We start from the raw sequence: 19,342 nt of genomic DNA on the forward strand, positions 1-19,342 counted from the left end.
TGTGTGTGTGTGTGTGTGTGTGTGTGTGTGTGCGCGCGAGTGGTGTGTGTGTGTGTGCGCGCGAGTGGTGTGTGTGTGTGTGTGTGTGTGGGTGTGGGTGTGTGGGAGAAGGATAATAAAAAAAAAACGTAATTTTGACGTAGCGCTTTTTTATTGTCATAATTCTTCTGGGTCAATTGTTACAAAAAAAAAAAGGGGGGGGGGTTATTTCTGCGACATTAAGAAAAACAGGGAATTCGAAAACATAGAAATGACTATACGTCTAGTTTAAATAATTACAATTTTTTGAGATTTTTTTAAAAAGGAAGTTAATCAAATTTATACATTCTTGTGCTACTTTTGATCAGTTCCGCATGTATTTAATACTGTGATAACAATCATTCATATGTTGAACTAAACTAATCGCGCTGTTTCCTGTTCGAACACTATATATACTGTGTGGTTTTAATCTTATTTCGATATGTTTAAGACTTTGTCTGACATATCTTTTATTACATTGTTATCGGATCTCATAAATACATCCATTGTTTTGTTGAAGTGAATTTCTAATTAATTCATTCATCGAAGTACTTTTATAAAATGCAACATTGTCGTTAAAAGTTTTCATTAATTTAGGAAAGTTGATGATTTGCCTGTGAAGCGTAACATGAGAAGGTTTTTCCTATTGAAACTAGTTTTAGAGACATTGAAAAAAAGGATTTCCCAGCTTTATAGAAAGCTTTGTCGAAAAATATCAGTAGTCCTCTTCTAGAAGTCATTGGCGAAACTAGTCTGGATTTACTGGGGATTTTCAATTTCCATACAAACATTTTGCATCTGAGCATTATGTGTCCCTATGAGTTTTATGCATACGCTCACAAACACACACACACACACACACGCACACACACACCCACATATATATATATATATATATGCACATATGAGACAAACTGGTAAGCCTGAAAAGCAGAATGCTTTGAACCCAAGGGCCCCAAACAAGGAACGAAATAAAAAAGTGAAGGATAAACATTAAAAGGTAAATTTAAATAAAATAGCATGAGCAACTAAGTAAAATAAACAAAATATATTTAATTGAAATCATCAATCTGGTCATCAAAAAGCATTTGTACCATTTTTTGTTTGTGAAACTCTATCGATGTAACTGAAAGATAAGGTAGTTCTTTTCATATTTTGGTCACGGTAGAAACGAAACACTTGTAATACAGTGTGATATGAAACTTCATATAAAACAAAAGACTGTTATAGATAAATGGGTCATGAAAATGGATAAGTAATATGATAGATCAGAAGTTGTAATTGAATCGTCAAATGAGGGTCTGTCATCAATTGTTGGTACCAATCATAGACAGGCATAGACCAAACGTTGCTGCATCTTATCTTTCCTGGAAAATATTGAAAAGAGGTCCAGATTAAAATGTTTATTGCCCTCACAGTCTCATTTAGAATGATGGCATTAAATGTTTATTGCAAAAGTATGCCAGCGTGTTAATTAAGTTTTTTAGTCGATGATCGTGTATTAAAATCTTAGATTAACGAAAAGAAGGAAAACTAAAAATGAAAACAGAGAGAGAGAGAGAGAGAGAGAGAGAGAGAGAGAGAGAGAGAGAGAGAGAGAGAGAGAGACATGCATACCATTAGCATGCAGACGCATGTAAAATATTGTATTACCAAAAGCGAATATTCTGCCTTGCTCCTCCGGTGAAGACCTTTTGACGAATGCTTCTGTCAGAAGCGACGTAAGCTCTAGTTTGTCTGCCATTAGATAAAAACCCTAATTGGGCGCCGCCATGAGTCCCTCAAATAAATATATTTCAAAAAAATTATCACTGGCAATGACTATGATCAGTTTGCCGTGAGGATCTACATAAGCCATTAACGTCTCACTTAACCTCGGACTGCTATTCATCTTAGGCGAAATTACAGTCGACGTAGAAGTATGGCGAATTAGTAAGTGGTCCAAGCCACCCTTTCATAAATTCTCCTGTGTTCCTCTTTCGAAACGCCTTGATGGGCTTGCTTAGTGCCTTTCAATGCAGCTTGCGTTATAGCGGTCTATTTCAAGAACGTGACCTCTGTACACCAAAGGAAAAAGTCGTTTCGATATGATCGGATAGAATCCGTTCAGAACTTATTATCGTGACTTGAGGTTTTTTTTTTCAATGAGAAAGATATCGAGGTCTTTATTGACATTATGATTTTTGCATGATTATTGTGTGTGTTTGCTTGTTAGAGAGAGAGAGAGAGAGAGAGAGAGAGAGAGAGAGAGAGAGAGAGAGAGAGAGACTTTAATCTTGACATTCGATAAAGGTTATTTTGGTGTTTGAGGAACATGAGTCTTGTTATTGGAATTAAATTTTGTAATGATAACGCATGACTCTCAACAAAATTTGCCGGTGCCACTATTAAAAGCTCTTTCATAGTCCACAAATGCCATCAAAAGTTGATCTCTATATTCTATGCAATGCTGTACAACGGGAGTAGGCAACATGACGTGGAGTGTTTGTTTATGGCACATTATTTGATTCGAAGGAACAAAGAAAAAGATCCTAAAAAATGCCGAGAGAGACAGAGAGAGAGAGAGAGAGAGAGAGAGAGAGAGAGAGAGAGAGAGAGAGAGAGTGTGTGTGTGTGTGTGTGTGTGTGTGTGTGTGTGTGTGTGTATTGTGCATAGTCGTTTTTACTTTATGATTTATATTATCATATATCTATTTATATATCTATCTACCCATCTATCTATCTATCTTCATATCTACATATTTATCTCACTGCGTTTCCTTTCCTATATGTGCCGGTCCGCACAAATACGATTTTGCATGCCATAATCCAGGATCAGGTCAGATTGACTAATCGAGTATGGTTCTTTTTATAATTCCTTGAGATTTTGATTACGCTACATGAGCACGGTCCCTGTTGTTCCAGTGAGTATTTAGCCGCCTTACGTAATAGTATTTCTAATTAATTGTCACCATGACTACTATGAAATAAGTCAACTTTCATGTCCTATTATTTCAGTCATCATGGAGAAAGGACTGGATTTATTCAGCAGATTGATCGTGCTGTTTTTGCTCTCTGCTGTCTCACATCGAGTGTTGAACCACACTTTGAAAGAAAACACGAGCAGACTGTCAAGGATAGTGCTGACAAGGCTAAGGCGATCAACAATAAGTTTTCCGCTATGAGAAACAACGTAGTGTGTTCAAAAACGCGAATGCTTGCAAAAAAAGGAACTGAAGCCAGTTACAAATTAGCTCTGTGTATTGCTAAGCATTGGAAGACTTTCACTGATGGAGATTTTATAAAAGCAGCTTTCCTATAGAGCTCAGCTGTGCTATTTTATGGCATATCAAACAAATAAGTTATCATTTCAAGGATAAAAGACATGCCTGTCTCAGCTAAAACAGTGGAGAGCCATATCTCTGAAATTGCTGATAATGTAAGTCAGTAGCAAACGGTCACTTTAACAAGTACACCTGCGTTCAGTGTGGCCCTGTATGAAAGCGTGGATATCAATGGCATTCCCTGCTTGGCTGATTTTGCCAGGTATAGTGACACAGAGGTACACGAAGAACTGTGTTTTCTTAAACCTATATATGGCACCACCAATGGAGAAGACATACTGAAGGCTTTTACCAAACATTTTGGGAACAGATAGGAAGAGAGAAAAGATTCTTGCAATTACAACAGATGGTGCTCCTGTTATGGTAGTAAAACTAAGGGCTTTACAAAATGGCCGAGGACAAAATTGGAATGTATAGTTCATCCCAGAAATTTATGTCCCAAGATCTCGAGCCCTGGCCTCAACAAGGCAATGACTACTGTTACAAAAGTAGTAACATTTTCTTGTTGCAGACTCTTCCCTTACGCACAGGCACTTTTGAGCTTTCCTTGAAGAAGTAGACAATGTGTACAAAGATATATCATCGCACTGAAGTGTTAGGTGGTTTATCTGTGCGAAGGTATTGGAGAGATTAGTGTGATGCTTTGATGACATCTAAATTTACTTATTAGAAAAAGGGCCAAGGCTATCATGATTAAGAGGACAGAGATTGGATTGTGTAACCTGTTTCTCTCAGACATCCCAAACATCTAAATGAACATAATCCTCTCTTGCAAAGTGCAGGAAAAAGTAATGGATTTGTATAAAACTTGGAAGGCAATTGTGGCAAAGCTTGCAGTTTACGCAACAGGTATGAAAAGTGGTTCCTTCTGTTATTTAAAAAAAAACTTGAAGGACTTACATGTAATTCATGTCAACAATATGGATCTTCAGTTGTACATACAAGAATTAGGGTCTGATCTCTCAATCAGATTTCAAGATTTCCAACACATGGGCCAAAGGTTTTATTCCATTTTTAATCTGACCAGACACCTTTAAATTCAGTGACCTGGATGCGACTTTCTTAGAGTGGATGGAAACTGAATAGTTGGAAATGCAGTTAATTAAATTTCAGGCCTCATCATTGTGGTCAGCTAAATTTAAAGATTTTAGAGAAATGCTGGAGACTAGTAAGATATGATCATGCAGCTTCCATTTTAAGGTCCCGGCCATCACTGCCTGATAAATGCAATAGCAAGAAGAAAGTAGCTTTTGCACTGCTGTTAACACAAAGATCCACATATCAATGTGAGCAGATATTTTCACATATGAAGGACAACTTCAGCCCCCAATGTAGCAGGCTTACAATTAAAGATGTCCAAATTTCCCATGAAATTTTAACTTTGGCCTTTGGGAAGCAAAGGCAAGAAACGCATTGATATGGTGGTTATAAACTTAAAATATAAGATTTGATTTTGTTACAAAGAATACTAAAGGCAACAAAATTATTACATTTATGTCATGCATGTTCAGGAAAATACATTGTAATTGAAATGGTCACTACATATTGTGCAATTATAATTTAAACTCTCTTATATAGTGCTAAAAATAACATTTGCCACGTGAGGTAGATTTTTTTTTTCCTATCAATTATCAAGTAGCACATTGTGGTCAAAAGGTTTCCGACCCCTGCTGTACAACATGCCTTAAAATGAAAGTTTGGTCAGTACAACTATACCTTTCCTAAAATCTGCTTGTTTATCTCTCATCTTTTCAGCAATTTTTTCTCTCTAGTCTCTTTAGAATAAAGATACCATGTATTTTCATGACAACTGACGTAAGTGTGATGCCTCTGTATTTATTGCAATCATTCAGATGTCCTGTTTTTTGCCATTTTCAGCAACACTCCTAACTCCCATTCATCAGGTTTTGCCTCTTCATACCGCATTCTACAAAATAATCTTATATGTATCCTGGGGATTGCTTCAGTTTCAGGTAGTTATTCCATTGTAACCCAGGGCTTCCCATCTGCCGAATTTTTTAATAATAGCTTCGACTTCAAACACACTGAATTTATTCATGAACACATCAAGGTATTCAACAACTTCAGATATATCAATCAATTTAAATCCCTTTATATCTCCTATTAATGACCTCACTAAAGTGTTCCATCTAACGTTGTCTATCTTCTTCTGTTGTTACAATAGATACATCTCTCTTTTTGATAGTATATGCTTCTTCGTTGTCCTCGTAGAGATTTCACTAATAATTCTATAAGCGATTGTTACACCATAACCACTCTCTGAATTCATAGCTTTGTCAGCCTCATCTGCTTTCCTGTCTATGTATTCTATCAAGTCATTCCTGGCTTTTATTTTGACCTCACTATCAATACTGCAATATTTAACATGCTCTACCTTGTAATTTTCATTACTTCGTCAAAAACTTTCAACAATCAATTTCTGTCTTTGTCTTCTTTTTATAGTATCCCACGTATCATTTTATATCAATAGCTTTTATATCGATGGCATGTCTCAAAACTTCATTACTAAGTCAGTGATATATGTTCTTAATATTACATCATACTTCAATAATTGTCTGCTCTTCGTCTCTTCAGCTATCTAGGACTGCTAATCGATTCCTACATTCAATTGAAAATGTTTCTCTGTGCTCATCTTCTAGATGTTTAGTTGTATCAAACCTAGGTATTCTATATACATTTTTGTTGGGTGCTTTCAGTTTTAATTTCAGTGTAGCAATGAAGGGAAGGTGATCACTACCAATATCTGCCCCTCTATAACTTCTTACATTTCTCAGAGTCCTCCTTCTCTCTTTATCTATTTGATTTTTGTAGTTGCCACATGGTGAAGTCCATGTATATTTTTGTATGTCCTTGTGCTTGAAAAGAGTACCTCCAATGGCAAGATTGTTTGTTAAACAGAAACTTAGAAAAGGTGCTCCATTTTCATTTGCACCATGATCCACAACACCCATCACATTCTCTATAACTTGATTGTTTCTTCCAACTTTAGCATAGAAGTCACCAATCACAATTTTCATATCTCTCTCTGGGATCTTATCTATTACACTCTGCAGGTCTTCATAGTATCATCTTTCCTTTCTCCGGGGAAATCATTTGTTGGTGCATAGCAAACTATAATAATCATATTGCAATGCCTTGATTTAAACTTTGCAAGTAACAATTTACTATTAACAGCTCTCCAGTCAGTTATTGCCCTTCAGGCTCTTGGTGCCACCATTATTCCTACCCCTTTAATTCCAACTCCATCTGTTCTTCCTGAATATATATATATATATATATATATATATATATATGCATATATATATATATATATATATATATATATATATATATATATATATATATATATATATATATATATATATATATATATATGTTACCTTTGTCTTAGATTACCTTACCAATCCCTTTGCAACGTGTTCCACTTAGGGCCACGATATTGAAACTATATTTCCTAAATTCATTCTCCACTTGCTGTAACTTTCCCATCGGATCCATGGCTCTAAGATTTCAATTACTAAATTTAAATATTTTCTTTGATATTTATAAAACGGGAGATTCTTAGCACCCAGCTACGCCCGGAACTAGGGGCCATTCTGTCAGCTTCTCTTTCCATTGGCTGAATTCATTGGCTAGATTCATCAAAAGATAGTCAGTTCCTTGTGATGCGCAGTGTCTTTCGAACTAAGGCAAGTGACCCCTGACAGTCCATACTAATTCCAGTAAGATCTGCCGCCAGGCATCAAGAGTAGAAGCCGAAGAGACAGTTTGTCTATCACTTTAAACCCAATCCGTCACCCTGCTGCCAGTGATTTCAACGAGATTTAGAGGGGCATTTCCTCCACACCTAAAGTTCTAGTTACTCCACCAGGTTACTCATCCGTTTATATCACCGTTGGCATTTATAGATTGCTAAGATATACCGCCCAGCACACTAACATTATATATATATATATATATATATATATATATATATATATATATATATATATATATATATATATATATGCAGGAGAAAGGTATCAGACAAGTCCTTACTCACGTCTTGGGTTTGGTCAATTTTCATCATCACGTTGGCCACTGCAGATTGGTGATGGTGGGAGACTTCAGAGTGATCGCTCACAGAAAACCATCCTACTACTGGTTTCCCTGACTAGTGCAACTTTGATACACACAAACCCTTTCACTTGGAAATTTTAATACAATTTGAAACCACACCAGTTCCGTTCCAACATCCAAAATTTCCATTGCCTTTGCAATGCTATTCCTTTGAAATGACAGCTTTCTCTTTGTAGAATATTCCGCCTGCTGCATAAGCTGACGTCACAGAGAGATACTGGGGGCGATGTTATTATCAAAGGTTCTTCTCCGTTAGGCACAGTCGCGTTTCTTCAGGTAAACGTCGCTTATACCGGTAATTAGACATAATTCCTTTCATTATCTTTTTTTTATTATTAAGTATTTTATCGGACTAACGACACCAAAGAATCATATTTCAAAGTTCCAATTGGTTATTGATTTATGATTAAGTCCTGAAGTCTGAAGGGGTATGGAATCACTCGACAAATATCCGATGAAAGTCTAGTTTTCAATCCTCCTTCCCACCCCCAACCCCCATCCATGTTGATTAGCTCATTAGAAAAGTTAACGGGCAGCTGTGCTACTTAGCGATTGATCCATTAATTAGGTTGATAAAAACTTTGTTTTTTCTTTAATTCACCTATGATAAATTATCTTGATGAATACCAACAAATGCTTATTCATTCAGCGAATATATTTGATGCAGTAAGTATTACGTAATTGAATCAGTTTCCTTTTACACACACACACACACACACACACACACATATATATATACATATATATACATATATATATATATATATATATATATATATATATATATATATATATATATTTATATATATATATATATAATTCTATAATGAGCCTTTTAGCGTTGGAATGATTTTATCTGTCGCAGCCTTTGTCTTCCAAGTCGTCCATTTGCCTAAGACGATAAGTGTCTTTTCTCCGGCATGCCAATCGGATTTGCCCCTCCCTCGGTGATTACTCCCTTAGGTCATTTATATTCACGAAGTTGTGAACGCGCCGTTTCTGTTGAGGAATCCACCGCTGCCTGAACCCGTTTTCCAGGAGTTGTGCTCCCTCCCAAGGGCTCGGTAACCGTCGCCCTTTCGCTGTTCGTCCTTGACAAGAGTAGCGAGTGCCTTTGATGTCGTCTTTTATCTCTGGAACTTCTGGTTATAATCAGGGCCATTCCAACTCTTTTACTGCTAATGGACTTTTCCGTTTCTGTCAACAAGATAGGTTAATTACCCAGCTTGCTGTGTACGGCTTCGTACCTTGTCCCCAAAAGTCTCGGGCTTTTATATTGAGTAGAGGTTGTCAGATTTGATGAGGCCAAATAATTATCTAGCTCTACCTGTAATAATTTCTCAAATATTGGTTGATTGGTTTTAGATTGTCTTACCTTATTGATAATCTTATTAGTGGGTTCATATTCAAAAGAAATATATAAACATCTAACTTCCTTCAATATGAATTCTAGAATGTTCCGAAAACTGTATTAACTTGGAAAATTCGGTGGTACCCTTATCCAGTCCAGCAAATGGAAAAACGACAATTATAGCAAAGACTTGGTTGGTCCATCCCTTGGAAAGCGAGATGCGGAAACCGGAACATCACAAAGATCTAAGACATTTTTCCATATGGAAAGAAACAGTAATCAAGTCTACTATAATCATTCTTGTTATCAAGAGAAAAAGAATTCTGTTTTATCATTTGCTTATGATTTATATGAAAAGGGCTTGAGCAGCTTTTCACTTTTTTATCAAGTCACCTAGTCTTAATTTCCTGTATCTGAAGCCTAATAAAATAGGTGGTAGAATCTCTCTATGCTATCAAGGTATCCATTAAGTTAAGATTCTTATTTCATGGGTTATTATCGCCGGCATTATCCCCCTATCTTGAATAGTGATTCCCCAATTTCATGCTGATCATAATCCGGGAAATTAAATAACCAGATAATTACAACGTGGGCAAAATGACCCGATATTAATCTGGCAAATGCGCGTCTAAATAGAAGCGCTTTTTTTTTTTTCAATGCAACTTTTATCGTTGCAAATGAAATGAGCTTATTCGAAATCGGTGAGCTTTTTTCATAGTTTTTTTTTGGGGGGAAGGGTAATTAGTAGTTATAGTTTGGCCCACCGGTTTTTATGAAGCAATGATTATGGTATTTCATGATTATTATTATTATTATTATTATTATTATTATTATTATTATTATTATTATTATTATTATTATTTTTGTTATTATTATTACTAGGGACCTACAACATTGTATCGTTATATGTATCTTATGTATTCATTATTCATAATTATCGTTCAGTATCTAATTCATTTTTGTATTTTACATATACTGTATATATATATATATATATATATATATATATATATATATATATATATATATATATATTATATATATATATATATATATATATATATATATATATATATATATATATATATATATGTATATACACACACACATATATATATATATATATATATATATATATATAGATAGATAGATAGATAGATAGATAGATATATAGATAGATAGATAGCCCGTAAGAGTTACACTACATCCATTACATGAATCCACGTTACGTAAATTACCATTCATTTGGCAAAGAAGTCAGATCTTTGAGTCATGCCTCAGTGAACGTCTCTGATTTCAATAGATTTTATATTTTTCACTTTCATGGGCTACTTATTGTTGAGAAAAGAAAGATTTTCATTGAAGGATTTTTTTCCAGTAAGTTATTTGGAACAAGGCGTTGTTATTGAACATGAGACACACACACACACACACACACACACACACATATATATATATATATATATATATATATATATATATATATATATATATATATATACATAAATAAATAAATAAAAGACAATTTTCTTACTTTTAATAGGTAGTAGGTTGGCCAGGGCACTAGCTACCCGTTGAGATACTACCGCTAGAGAGTTATGGGGATCCTTTGACTGGCCAGACAGTACTTCATTAGATCCTTCTCTCTGGTTATGGGTCTCTTTCCCTATGCCTACACAGACATTGAATAGTCTGGCCTATTCATTACAGATTCTTCTTTGTACTCATACACCTGACAACACTGAGATTACCAAAAAATTCTTCTTCACCCAAAATGTTAACTACTGCACTGTAATTGTTCAGTGGTCACTTTCCTCTTGGTAATGATAGAATATATTTTTTAGCTATGGTAAGCAGCTCTTCTAGGAGAAGGGCACTCCAAAATCAAACCATTGTTCTCTAGTCTTGGGTAGTGCCATAGCCTCTGTACCATGGTCTTCCACTGTCTTGGGTTAGAGTTCTCATGCTTGAGGGTACACTTGGGCACACTATTCTATCTAATTTCTTATCTTCTTGTTGTGTTAAAGTTTTTATAGTTTATATAGGAAATATTTATTTTAATGTTGTTACTGTTCTTAAAATATTTTATTTTTCCCTCTTTCCTTTCCTCACTGGGCTATTTTCTCTGTTGGGGCACCTGGGCTTATAGCATCATGCTTTTCCAACTAGGGTTGTAGCTTAGCAAGCAACAATAATAATAATAATAATAATAATAATAATAATAATAATAATAATAATAACAAAATCTTTAATATTGAAAATATTGGTATTGAATTAATTCGTAAAAGAGAGAGAGAGAGAGAGAGAGAGAGAGAGAGAGAGAGAGAGAGAGAGAGAGAGAGAGAGAGAGAGAGAGAGAGAGAGAGAGAGAGAGAGTCACGCAAACGAATTTACGATTTGTTAAGTACAATTGAAGTTTGGTGAGAGCATGCTATGCCAGGGGTCAAGAGAAAGAAGGAATGTTTAAGAGGGGGAAATCGAAGTGCTGTATTATGTGTGTCTCTGTTTGAGAGTGTTTCTATGTATATGCCGTTTGCATATGATTTTATAGAGCTGAAGAAGCGAATTTTTTTAAAAGACGTAGTTTCTGAATAAAAATGTTAACTCAGTAGGAAAATTGTAATTCACAATGATCCGGAAGTTTGGGTTAAAATGATCGTAAAATATAATATTCTTAAACCCATTTCAATAATTCAACCATGAATCATTTTGCACCGCTTTTGTGGTGTTTATAAAAGCGTATCATTGGGTTCGGGTCCATCATTTTTCCGGAAAAAAAAAAAAAACGATAATAAAACTTACTTGGTATGCTGTACTATATTTATAGGAAAACATTTTAATAAATTATCTTATCCTTTTTTAAACCCATTTGTTTCAAGTATGAATCCAAATCTGTGACTTTTTTAAAGGTACAATGTTTTTGAAAAATATCAAAATGAATATTATTTTTCACCTGCTTTCCCCAGAAATGCAGAATATTTTTTTCTATTTTTATTGAATTAATAGGTAAAAAGGTAAAAACTAACTCTTTGTACTGCGTTTGTGTAAATTAAAAAAAGTCTGGCAAAACTTTTGTTCGTACCACCAAATATTACTTTAAATAAAGAAAAATAAAGCTGCATTTTACCAATAGTAATTTAATATTGACTTTTTGAGATGATGTATTTATATATATACATACATATATATATATATATATATATATATATATATATATATATATATATTTATGTATGCATGTATGTATACACACAGACACACACACACACACACACACACACACACATATATATATATATATATATATATATATATATATATGTGTGTGTGTGTGTGTCTGTGTCTGTGTGTATAGATACATGCATGCATACATATATATTTATATATATGTATATATATATATATATATATATATATATATATATCTATATATATATATATATATAAATATATGTATGTGTGCATGTATGTATACACACAGACACACACACACACACATATATATATATATATATATATATATATATATATATATATATATATATATATATATTGTATATATACAGACACGCATGTAAGATATGAGTAAAAATGTATTTGCGTATATAACATACAAATCACTGATTACACAGGCTGTCTTATGATAATAGCCACTCCCTGATCATTAACATTACAGGTCGAGCTGCGATCTTTTGCCAGGAAAAAATGCCTATCATTTATAAATAAAGCTATCTGTAAGTAGAGCCTTGGTTGAAGCAAGCATTAGGCTTTATGGATATATGGAAATGAGGTGATTTTCACGGAGGTGTGTGTATTCATGTATTCAAGCTGTAAGAAACGAGGTGCCTTGTAGGGTCTGAGAGACGTGAGTGATATATCAGACCGGAGATCCTGAACGCAGAAGAGGTCCTGGGATGCGCATGCGCTTACTCATGCTTTAGGAACAGAGAGGGTTTCATCTAAACATATGCGTTGAGGATATGGAATACAGTAAATTACGAGTAAAGAAACCAGATTGGTGACTAACGATGTAGTGAAACTACATTTTGATATCTAGTGTAGGATCTGTGAGGCTTGTTTCCAACATATATTTTTTTTCCTTTATTATGAAAAAGAATTCCAATATATTTGAAAAAAGCTTTAGATTAAAAGAGTTTCTGGAATTTTTGGTGCATATTTTACTCGGCTTTATTGGTCTAATTAGATACTTGTTTCTTTGTAATCTTATGTAATTTGTTTGTATTTGTATCAGTTCTTTCGTTTTTACTTTGTATCTCTACTTTAAACAGAAAGATCACTTTTGGGTGTTTAATAAAATCTTTACATGTTATTCAAGTTATTTAGTGTAAATAGGAATTGTAATGGATTTCTATTGAGTACGTTTGCCAGTGGTAAAAATGTCATTTATATGCGAATAAAGTTCTAACGAATTCAGATTAATCTAAAAATTTGTCATTCACGATACCTCAGTTATATTTTTTACTATCTCTCTCTCTCTCTCTCTCTCTCTCTCTCTCTCTCTCTCTCTCTCTCTCTCTCTCTCTCATATATATCAGTGAATGTTAACCTATTCTACTTTATTTATTTTTCCATTCCTCCTTTTTCTATATTAAACCGGAAATTAAAGAATATTGTGGTAGATATTTACTATTTGTTCTTTTTATTTGAGTGCTGACATTGCTCAAGGTATAGCATGAAGGTTTTGTTGGTGCCCAGAGCGTGAATCTCTTTCAAGAGTTAATTCAAAGACGAACCTTTGGGAGAAAGGCTTCTTAATTTGTGTGACTTAACTTTTCCAATTGGTTGTTGTAGACCTGACGTGGTCTTGATTCAGAAACGAAGAGATGCGCTAAGAATTGCAGTGGGGTTCAACAGGTCCCTCTCGTCCAGGCCTTTATATCCTGTTCGACAAGACTTTAATTTGCTGGAGACGATTTTATATATATATATATATATATATATATATATATATATATATATATATATATATATATATATATACACATTTATATATATATATATATATATATATATATATATATATATATATATAACGGATTTTGAGTGAAGCGAAAAATCTATTTTTGGGTGAGATGGCCATGTCGTCCTGATGGAAGTTCCTATAGGGTAGCTTCCTAGGGTATATTACAACTACGGCGATATTCCCAGAGAATTTACCTTAAGGTACCAGAATTCTAACTCCTGGAGCGAATATCCCTCCTGAAAGGGATATCGCGACATATCAGAGGACGTATTCTTGACACGCCACATGGCAATCTGCATCCCGAACAGAGATTTCATCTCGCAGAGGGCGATTGGCAAGAAACGAATTCGGGAAAGAAAAAGGGGGAGCCGCTCCCAAGGCTCCCTATCTTCCGATTCGTATGCGTGCCTGGCGCCAATCCTGGCGCCATCTGTATTCCTTGTAGCGTACACGAGGTGCTACAGATACTGTATGTAGGGAGGGGTCCTACGGCCCTTTCTTAGAAAGGCAAGGGCGGGTCCATCAGGACGACATGGCCATCTCACCCAGAAATAGATTTTTCGCTTCGCTCAAAATCCGTTTTTTGGGCTCAAGCCATGTCGTCCTGATGGAAGTATACCAGAACATTACTGTATCTGTGGATTCTCAGAACGTGCCGTACTCCCCGGATGTAATTTTTCCCGGTCGACTAGACCTAGAGACCTAAGATGTTACCGTTATACATCTTTTCAACTAACTATAAACCATGTTAGAGCTTCCTGCCCCCTACAGGGAAGAGTCCTACTAGACTCTGGAAAAGTCTCGAAGAGTACATATACCTCTGTATGAATACCAGGCAAGCTAATATAGTGGTCTCGCCCTATATTAAGTAAAGCATAGTTTGTAATGAATCACTGCGTCAATATGAAATATCGACCAGTTCTCCGCACAATACTTGTATTGGACAAAGGTTTTATATCCGTATAGGAGGAAAACCAATGCAACAAAGATTGCATAAAGGAACAATTCTATTAGAATTATCCCAGATAAGGTACATAGAATGAATGCTCAATTATACCAATAAATTGACACAGGTGAAGGAGACGCAAGGTTCTCAAGAACCAGTTTATTGACAGGCAATAAATAGACAGGTTAACCACAATTATATATATATATATATACATAAGAAGAGGATAACCCAAAACTTTAAGCATAAGTATGATAGTAAACAGAACTTGTTTGTCTGAAAGAAAAAACATTAAATGCCACTTTTAAGATACCGAGGTATCAAAGTCATAAAAGTCTGTATTACAAATCAATGACATTAGCGTTAGAAACGCTCGGCACACATGTCTGCACTTATGCTAAGTTCACCTTCGGAAATGGAACAGTCTACATGGGCAACACAGTGCCCTCACTTAGTTTGTAGTACAGTATGTAACTACACACTCACCCTGGAATTAATCGTCCCAATTAAGACCACTGTTCCTCACAGAGTTAAACAGTAGGGTTAACACCGCGACCCACTGCTACCACAGATCTCTTTAGTTCCTCTACTTGCTTCGCATAGTGGCGAAAGAACACTCTGGAAGACTTCCAGCCAGTGTATGAACGGAGAAGTTCAAAATCCATACAATTAAAGAAATTTAAGGATGAGGCAACTTTCCTCGGATCGTGACCTGCGGGTGTACTGTCAGGATCCGCTCTGCGAATAAAATATGTGATTTTCGCTCTGAGTTGATTCAGAGATAAATTTGAGCCTGATGTTTCTCCCCTGAATAGTTGACCACCCTTGAAGTCTGAAGTTCTATGAAGATAGACCTTTAGGCATTCTACTGGACATAGAGATGCATCTTCTTTCAGAGGGCAGATTCTCCAGGGACCCCACCTGTTGGTGGGTAACTCATTCTTGGCGAGAAACGTAGGATCCGGAAACAGGTTCAGTTCTCCCCCATCCAGGAACTGAACACGACCTGCCTCTCTCGAGAGGGCTACAATCTCACTAACCCTGGCCCCGGACACGAGTGCAAATAGGAAAATAACTTTTTGTGTCAAATCCTTTAACGCACACTCTTCATTGCTCAACAGAGAAGCGAAATGAAGAACTTGTCTAAAGACCATGAAATGGGCTTTGGAGGTGCTGAAGGTCTGAGCCTAGCGCAGGCTTTCGGGACTTTATTAAAGATCTCGTTACCTAGGTCGACCTGGAAGGCATATAGAATGGGTCTTGTCAAAGCAGACTTACACGCTGAATTCGTGTTAGCTGCCAATCCTTGACCATGGAGGTGGAGAAGAAAGATAAGCAGAAGTCTGTCAAGATCTCCTGCGGATTCTTCGCCTTGACAAAAGGCCACCCATTTTCTCCAAGATGACTCATATTGCCTTCTAGTAGATTTTCACTTATATTCCTCAAGGAAGTCTATGCTGGCTTTCGAAATCCCGAAACGCTTTCTCACCGCTAGGGAGAGAAAATCATGAGCTGCAGGGTCCGGGTTTTCTGTAATGAAGCGCAGACAGTTGACTTCTGGACTCGCTGGGTCAGAACTGGATCTGGTAGCGGTACAAACTTCAGCTACAGTTCCAATGCCAGGGGGAACCACACGCTGTTCGGCCACTTGTGGGCCACTATTGCCGCTACCCCTTGAAGGATCTCAGTTTGTTGAGGACCCTCAACAGAAGGTTGTGAGGAGGGAACAGATAAATCTTGGACCATCTGTTCCAGTCGAGGGACATTGCGTGCACTGCTTCCGCTAAGGGGTCCTCGTACGGGGCACGTACAGGGGCAACTTCTTGTTGTCTTTCGTCGCAAAAAGGTCTATCTGCAGTTCTGGGACTTGATTCAGAATGAAGGAGAATGATCCTGCGTCTAAGGACCATTCCGACTCTATCGGTGTGAACCTGGATAGAGCGTCCGCCGTCACATTGCGGACTCCTTGAAGGTGAACTGCCGACAGGTACCACTTCTTCTTTTCCGCCAATCGGAAGATGGCCAACATCACCTGGTTGAGAGGTGGTGACCTCGATCCTTGTCGATTCAAGTATCTTACAACTACCTCGCTGTCCATCACCAACCTTATGTGGATCGAGTGACGCGGGGAGACTTTCTTCAAGGTAAGGAGCACTGCCATAGCTTCTAGAAAGTTTTATGTGAAAGGTCTTGAATAGCTTGGACCAAGTCCCCTGGACTTTTTTCCGATGAGAGTGACCTCCCCATCCCTCCTTCGAGGCGTCTGAGTGAATCGTCACCGACGGGGGAGGTGGCTGAAGAAGAACCGACTTCTATAGATATCTGGCTTGGGACCAAGGCCTGAGAAGAGTACTTAGCCGAAGCGGCTGGTCTTCTCAGATCTCTTCGCGCGTTTGATGCATAACTTCCCCAAACTCCGATTGCATCCTTTAGCTGTGCTCTTAGCACTGGGTCTGTCACCGAAGCAAACTGGAGAGAGCCCAGTACCCTCTCCTGCTCGCGTCTTGATATCCTTTCGGAATCTAGAAGTCTCTTGACAGAACCCGCTATCTCCTTCCTTTTCTTCGCCGGGATGGAGAAACGGTGTGACAAAAGGTCCCAGTGGATTCCCAGCCACTGGAACTTTTGAGATGGAGAAAGTCGAGACTTTTTTCTGTTGATCTTGAAGCCTAGGTACTCTAGGAACTGGATCACTTGACTGGAAGCTTGCAAGCATTCTGTCTCGGATGCTGCCCACACCAACCAGTCGTCCAGGTAGGCTACTACCTGAATTCCCTTTAGGCGTAATTGTTTGAGAGCTACGCTCGCAAGCTTCGTAAAAATCCTTGGGGCTATGTTTAGCCCGAATGGCATGGCTCCGAAGGCGTATAGTCTTCGTTGTAGCCTGAACCCTAGGTAGGGGGAGAGTCGATGGCTGATTGGAATGTGCCAATAGGCGTCTGACAAGTCTATAGAGACGGAATATGCCCTCTTGGGCAGTAAGGTCCTTATGTGTTGCAGTGTTAGCATTTTGAATTTGCACTTCACTATGAACTTGTTGAGTGGTGACAAGTCCAGAATGATTCTGAGCTTTTCCGAGTCTTTCTTGGGAACACAAAACAGCCTCTCTTAGAAATTGATGGGCTTCACCCTTCGGATCACCTTTTTTCTCCAACAGTTCTTGAACGTACTCCTCCATAACGGGGGTGGAGTGTTGGAAAAACCGAAGGCACGGGGGTGGAGTGCTGTACCAGCTCCAGCCCAGTCCATTCTTGAGTAGGCTGTGGGCCCAGGGATCGAAGGTCCACCGATCCCGAAATTTCAGAAGTCTCCCTCCTACCGGTATCACCTCACTTGGACTGCCGTCCTGAGGTCTTGCCTTCCTGACCACGACCACCCCTGAATCCCGTTCCCCTTGAGGGGCGTCTAGACGAGCCTCTGGCTGCTCCTCTAGGCTTTGCTCGAAAGGAAGTAGACTGCCCTTCGAACGCTGGGGTGAATGCCGTGGACTGTGTCGACACGGCCTGGGGTACCCACTGAAAAGTGGTCGGGGTTTGTGCCACGATCTGGGGCACTGGGGGCAATGGCAATTGTAGTTGCTGTTGCTGTCTAACAGGCTTGGCTGGTCGAGACGGTAGCCTAGTCCTCATAGTCTTCCTCTTTGGTTGAGGACCCTCATCCGGGGAAGACTTTCTTTTGATAGCCAGGCCCCACTTCTGGAGAAGGTTTCTATTCTCCAAGGCGGCCTTATCAACAACTTCTTTGACCAAGTCGGTAGGGAAAAGGTCTTTTCCCCAAATGTTGGAGGAGATTAGTTTCCTTGGCTCGTGCCTCACCATAGCCGAGGTGAACACGAACTCCCTACAAGCTCTCCTTGCCTTGACGAAGCCATAAAGGTCCTTCGTCACTGTGGCCAGATGAGTCTTGGCCACCACCATGAACATTTCATGGACCTTGGGGTCACTTGCCATCGTCTCGAGAGTAGTCTGAAGAGACATTGAGGCAGCCAGTCTTTCTTTTGTCTCGAACTCTCTTCGCAAAAGAAAGTCAGACAGCTTAGGGAGGTCCTCGTCGAACTGACGTCCGGCAATATCAGCCTCCAACTTTCCAACTGAGAACGTAAGATGGACGTCCTTCCAGTCTTTGTGGTCCATAGGCAGGGCCAGCGACAAGTGTTTACACTCCTCTAGGGAGGGGCAAGGCTTGCCGGCCTCGACTGCTTTTAGTACAGCCGCAAACCCTTTCTGTAAAAAGGGGAAGGCTCTAGTAGGCGAGGACACAAGGAAGGGAGCTTCCTGTTCAATGCGGCTACCTATGAGTTAGAGAAGCCCCTCTCTTTCATCGAGGATGAAAGTAGAGCTTGAGCCTTAGCATGGTCCATCACTATGACCTCCTTCGGCTCTGTCTCCTCCTTTGAAGCTGGTTCCTTCCTCAACCGGACATAACAGTCCGGATATGATGCCTTGCTGGGCCAGAATTCCACCTCCTCCAGGGGAACTGAGCCCAGCTTATCCGAGATGACGATCTTTCCAGTCGTCATCGGCATGTGCTCAGCATACCTCCATAGGTTAGCATCTGAGCACAAGGGAAGGTCTTTCACA

The sequence above is a fragment of the Palaemon carinicauda genome, chromosome 9, assembly GCF_036898095.1.
Source record: "Palaemon carinicauda isolate YSFRI2023 chromosome 9, ASM3689809v2, whole genome shotgun sequence".
Classification (NCBI taxonomy): domain Eukaryota; kingdom Metazoa; phylum Arthropoda; class Malacostraca; order Decapoda; family Palaemonidae; genus Palaemon; species Palaemon carinicauda.